The sequence below is a fragment of the Octopus sinensis genome, linkage group LG19 (genome assembly GCF_006345805.1).
Source record: "Octopus sinensis linkage group LG19, ASM634580v1, whole genome shotgun sequence".
NCBI classification, from domain to species: domain Eukaryota; kingdom Metazoa; phylum Mollusca; class Cephalopoda; order Octopoda; family Octopodidae; genus Octopus; species Octopus sinensis.
In genome coordinates, this window is record NC_043015.1 from 44,554,974 (window position 1) to 44,561,100 (window position 6,127).

Sequence of the window (6,127 nt, forward strand, 5' to 3'; positions counted from 1 at the left end):
ACGCCATGTTACACTTCGTAACTTTTTTTTTAATAATTGGAATTTATAGATATTTTTTGCGTGTTTGTATTCTGCACACGGGATTTGACATGGCTACGAAAAAATTTTAATTTTACGAAATTAATTATTTCATATTATTAAACCACAGTTTAAAATACGGACAGACTGAATTTTTTGCATAAATCCCAGCATTAGACCATTAAATTTGCTTATGGGCAGGAAGATATTGAACCAAGTCAATATGTCAGACTGACAAACAGCGAGGTGGTCATGAGATGTGGTAGAAATAACAGCTAAACAACCCTTAAATCACGTACCAAGTATAGTTTTTTTAAAATTTGTGCATAATCGTATGAATTCACTTGCGTAGAACACAAATTCCTCAAAATTTTCTGACAATTCAAAAAAAATATTAATAGGTTTTGAGGGGTTATATGGCGTGCTTAGAGCAGTATTCCGCCAAATATAATTTTTATACACAGCGAATATAAGCGAATGAACTATAGAAACATTGAAAAAAAAATATCCGCAGTGAAGAAAGAAGCTGAAAAAATGACTCGAGCTCAGAATAGTCACCCTGGAAGGCAGTCATAGAATCCTACGAATCGCAGAAAAGTGCCTTCTCTCTGTTGTGATCATGCGTTTATAGGCGCAGCTATTGTTTAGGCCCATTCATTTGGAGGACATTCGTCATATTTACCAATATCTGTGTTAATTAACAGGAAGAGGGTCTTTTTCTCTCCATCTTTATTTGTCTCAACAAGTGTTTATTGCGGACGTTGAGGAAATCTCGACCGAAGCGGAAAGAATCTGTGGTTAAACATTTAAAACCAATACATCATACAGCTTTCCTTTATAATCTCCAACACTTCAATTTCTACGATTCTCAATGTTAAAAGCAGCCATCGTCTTTTCTAATAAGATGTCAATCAAGATCTCTAGTTACGACTGCAATTGTCTAAGTATCGAAAATATTAAATAAAACCACAGACACAAGACAGTACATACTTTCTTTTACACAGAATGTGACAAGTAGCAACTTGATTTGATGGAAGTGTAGTTCCACAAAATTTCGTGTTAAATGAAATTTGAAGAACAATGTATATGACAAGCTGAATGTATACGATATGTTGTTCACACGGATCGTCACAGTAATGACAACCCTTTATTTATAGTATAGTTCGTAAGCTACATACCACAAATATTATGCATAGTCGATAAAATTAACATGAACGATTAATTGAAAATGTGATTATAGAAGTCAAATTAACGACAGAAAAAGCATACTTTAGTTTTATTTTAAAAAGGATGTAGGTATATTTCTATATATCACCAATCTTTTGTGTCCGAAGCGTAACGAATCTAACTCATATTTAGGGCAGCAATGAAATATTGCATATATAGTGATCATTTATTGAAGAAGTTACAAAAAGTTTCGCGATTTACATTGATACGTTTAACGGATGAGAATTCATTTGAATCATGAATATACAATATTTATACCCTTATTTCGAATATAAAGATGGCTGTTCCTTTAGGTTTGAATCTAATAACGGGCAGTAGATTGATATGCATTGTTCCCAGAAATATGACACACTACGTTTTGCGTAATGATAAATAATACTCGTCGTGACCGCTTAGCACTCAAACGAAGCTAGTGAATAGCTAATGTCTAAATGTCAAGGCAATAGTCTGAATGTATTGATAAGAGTAAATAATAAAAAAAACTATTACATAGAAGCTACTATGTGCAATATCTGTTATAGAAATATAGCAGTATCTTAGTCTAAATTGACGATGAAAGTATAACCAGAAATTCTTACAAATCAGACAAGTGAATAAAAGTGCAGGACGAAAAGTTGAATTGTGGGAGTAGAGGAACAGAAATAAAATATCAACTGTATTTTGAAGGATACGTTAAATTGTCATTTAGTATGAGAGGAAGAAATAGTGAGAATGGCGGAAGCAAGGACAAGTCGGAAGAGTAAGTGTTAAGGGCTCGTGGTCTGAGCGAAGAGAACTTAAAAGTAATCCCAAAGATGTTGACCAAATTTGAGGGTTTAGGAGGCGGGACTTTTAGAATGTGAACTTGAGTGAAATCTATTAATTTCAGTTAGGCAAAAGCTATCATTATTATTATTACATTTACTGTTACTGACAGAATTATTAACGCAATTAATAGTCCGTGAAGATGTTATTTCAGAATTTAGGAATAAAAATTAAAAACAAATATTGAAAATATATTCCATTAGATCTTGAAATCAATGAGAGAGAAAATAAAAGAATTCTACGACAGTGTTTTCTAAAGATAAAGCTTATACGAATAAGAAATGTAAAAGCGTAAAGAGAAAGTATATATATATAAATACGACAGTACATATTCTAAAATTGGAATGATACAGAGAAGGTTAGCTGCTCAAGGTTGACACGCAAATTCGTGAAGCGTTCGAACATGTTTTATAGGCGCAGGAGTGGCTGTGTGATGAGTAGCTTGCTTACCAACCACATGGTTCCGAGTTCGGTCCCACTGCGGAGCACCTTGGGCAAGTATCTTCTACTAGAGCCTCGGGCCGACCAACGCCTTGTGAGTGGATTTGGTAGACGGAAACTGAAAGAAGCCTGTCGTGTATATGTATATATGTATATGTATCTGTGTGTATATGTTTGTGTGTCTGTGTTTGTCGCCCCAACATCACTTGACAACCGATACTGGTGTATTTACATCCATGTAACTTAGCGGTTCGGCACAAGAGAGCGACAGAATAAGTACTAGGCTTACAAAGAATAAGTTTTGGGATCGATTAGCTCGACTATAGGCGGTGCTTCTGCATGGCCGCAGTCAAATGACTGAAAAAAGTAAAACAGTAAAAGACTAAAAGAGACACATACATATATAATACTTACATACACACACATACACACACACACAGATATATGAATATATAATCTCATAAACCGGCATTCCTCGGTCTTCTTTCAGATTTATGATTTTGCAAACGATATATAAATATATATATATATATATTATATATATATATATATATAAGTGTGTTTGTGTGTATATATACATAATAAACATTTTGCCTTTTGCTTTACAAACATTTCTTGAATACCTTCCAGACTCAAACGCGTCGCAATACAATTTTCTACAGTAATAAAAGTATAAACGAATAAGCGAATATACGAACGAATGCCTGAATAAATAGAGAAATAAAAAAATTTTAAAAATAAATAGTTAAACGAGTGAATATTTAAATGAATATATAAATGAATAAAATAGATGTGAGTTGTTTATTACGCGGATTGTTTTATTCACGAAAAATCACACTCGTCTTTCTCGCTTAGATGAAATTATTTAAGTAGTAAAATGGGATACATGCTAAATTTAGTATGATCGATAATAACAGGAACAAGGTACGTCAACACATAATTTATCGCGTTTCAGTTTTCCCCATCGTCAACCTTAGTCTCATATGAATCTATCGAATCAAAAATGCGATCTGTATTTTAATACATTTCTGTAGGATATACGCAAGTATTCAAACAACTAGGCATATTTCTTTATCACATATTATGTATTTAAATATTGTGTGTTTACATTTAACGGTAGAGGCGCAATCGCCCGGTGGTTAGGGCAGCGGACTCGCGGTCGTAGGAGGGCGCTTTCGATTCCCAGACCTGGCGTTGTGAGTGTTTATTGAGCGAAAAGACCTAAAGCTCCACGACATATTTTGTATGACTCAGATATTTTTAAATGGTGAGGCGTAACACATTTAAGAAAATAAATAAAAGAAGACAACGTTATAAGTCATTGAAATAATTTTGGCTGAGTCGAAAACGTCATTAGCATTAATTATTAAATTAATTATTAAAATGAAACAGAGAAAAGTCAGAAAACCGGATTATTTACAAAAGGAACGATGGTCTACTGTACAAATTGAAACTGTATTCGTACTGACAGATACGGAAAAATTTCGGGATTATTACACCTCCTCACATGAAATTATTTTACCCGTAGATGGGACTTTTGAAATGATTAGAAGATGTATAGATTGTAATGAACATAATAATAATAGAAGAGAACATCCTAGGTTCGAATTCTACACACATACTGGTAGCTTGAATTTTGTTTTCTTTAGAATTTACTGAACTCATTTTCTTTGTGAATCGACGAGATTAAAAGAAATACTTGTGTAATCTTTATATAATTCATAAACATCGTAAATATAATTGGATGGGACTAAGATATCAAATTAAATTATTCAATTAAAATAGATTACATTCTTAGGTATGATAAACAAACGTTGTCTTCAGCAATCAATTCTAACGTGGGGGGGGGGGGAAGGAAGAAAACTTTTCTTCTTTAATTTAAAACTTATAGAAAGGAAGGGGAACACTTATATATTATTACATGATATAATTAAAATTTAGGCGGATGCAGCGGAGGCCACGTTTGATTCCGTTAAAAGTACACGAATATTCTCACTTTCGCCCTCACACACATACATACACAGAAACGCACCCACACACACGATTATATATTAAAGTTGGCCAGCTGCACCTCTTATATGCGTGTGTTTATCTTTCTCTCTGTGTCTGTTTTCACCTCCCTATATGTATATATATATATATATAATAATAATAATAATAATAATAATAATAATAATAATAATAATAATAAATCTTAGAGCGAGCTATAAACAGTAGCTGCAACACATCGTGGCGTATAGTTGCCATTAAAATATGGCTAACCCCTAAGGGTGGATGCTACTGTAGTTTGTAGCCCCAGGAGGACACCTCCTCCACCTGGCTTTAGATACACTTTCTGTCCCCTATCAGTATTTGCAAAGGGAAGCCATCCTTCCCGTCTTCAACTTATACATATATATATATACATACATACATACATATATACATATATATATACATATATGTACATATATATATATGTGTGTGTGTATGTATGTATGGGATACGTCTGCGTGTGAGTATTTGTGTGTGCGTGTGTATGTGTATGTATGTATGTTAGTGTTTGCCAAATGCGTGTATATAAATTATTGTATCTCATAAGGACTAAACTTAGATATTTTGATACACTTGTTTGTTTTTTCTTTGAAGAATATATTCTTCCAGTAGATAAACCTTCACTTCAAAATTTGCGAGGCTGAACAGTGCAAGTCGCCTTTTCCCAATGATGGACAGCGTTTAAGAGTATTTTTGACGGGCATAATCATTTTTCCCGTTTCTATGGTCACAGACATTGTGACAGTAACAGGCGCACATGAAAGACATAAAACAACACTAATTACATTTATATATACAATAAAATTAAATAAAGAACCATTTTATTTTCAGAGACACTTGCAGTACATAACTGACTGGACGTTGCTGTCACATTTGTAATATTTTGATATTTTCTAAGCTTATATATATATATATATATATATATTTATGAGATTTTATATATCCCTTTCTTTCTTTATATGATGGACGGTTTCTAAAATTCATTTTAAAATTCCCGTGAACGGTTCACTTGCTTGAACACCCCGCTCACTGGTCTCTGTTCGGTTGCTTTTATTGTAGTTTGTTGTCAGTTCAATCTAGGAGAGAACTGTGTTAAGGGGAAATGTGTAGTAAACCCTGACTGATGTGTTTGTTTTCTTGTAAAGGGAGACTTTGTGCTCTACATCTTTTAGTAATTTTTTTTTCGATAGCAATGAGGTTAATGTGCCACTTATTACTAGTACATAAGAAGGCTGTATAGATGACATCTAAATGAAATAAATAGGCGTAGGAGTGGCTGTGTGGTACGTAGCTTGTTTACCAACCACATGGTTCAGGGTTCAGTCCCACTGCGTGGCATCTTGGGCAAGTGTCTTCTGCTATAGCCTCGGGCCGACCAAAGCCTTGTGAGTGGATTTGGTACACGGAAACTGAAAGAAGCCTGTCGTATATATATATATATATATATATATATATGTGTGTGTGTGTGTGTGTGTGTGTATGTTTCTGTGTCTGTGCTTGTACTCTAGCATTGCTTGACAACCGATGCTGGTGTGTTTACGTCCCCGTCACTTAGCGGTTCGGCAAAAGAGACCGATAGAATAAGTACTTGGCTTACAAAGAA

At 33.9% G+C, this 6,127-nt stretch overlaps 1 non-coding gene across 1 annotated transcript; it reads left to right on the top strand.

Annotated features, from left to right (window-relative positions):
• Positions 1–2,351: 2,351 nt before the first annotated feature.
• LOC115222428 lies at positions 2,352–2,457 on the top strand. Its single transcript, XR_003882716.1, has one exon. It is a non-coding gene; the product is annotated as a U6 spliceosomal RNA (small nuclear RNA).
• The last annotated feature ends 3,670 nt before the right edge of the window (positions 2,458–6,127 follow it).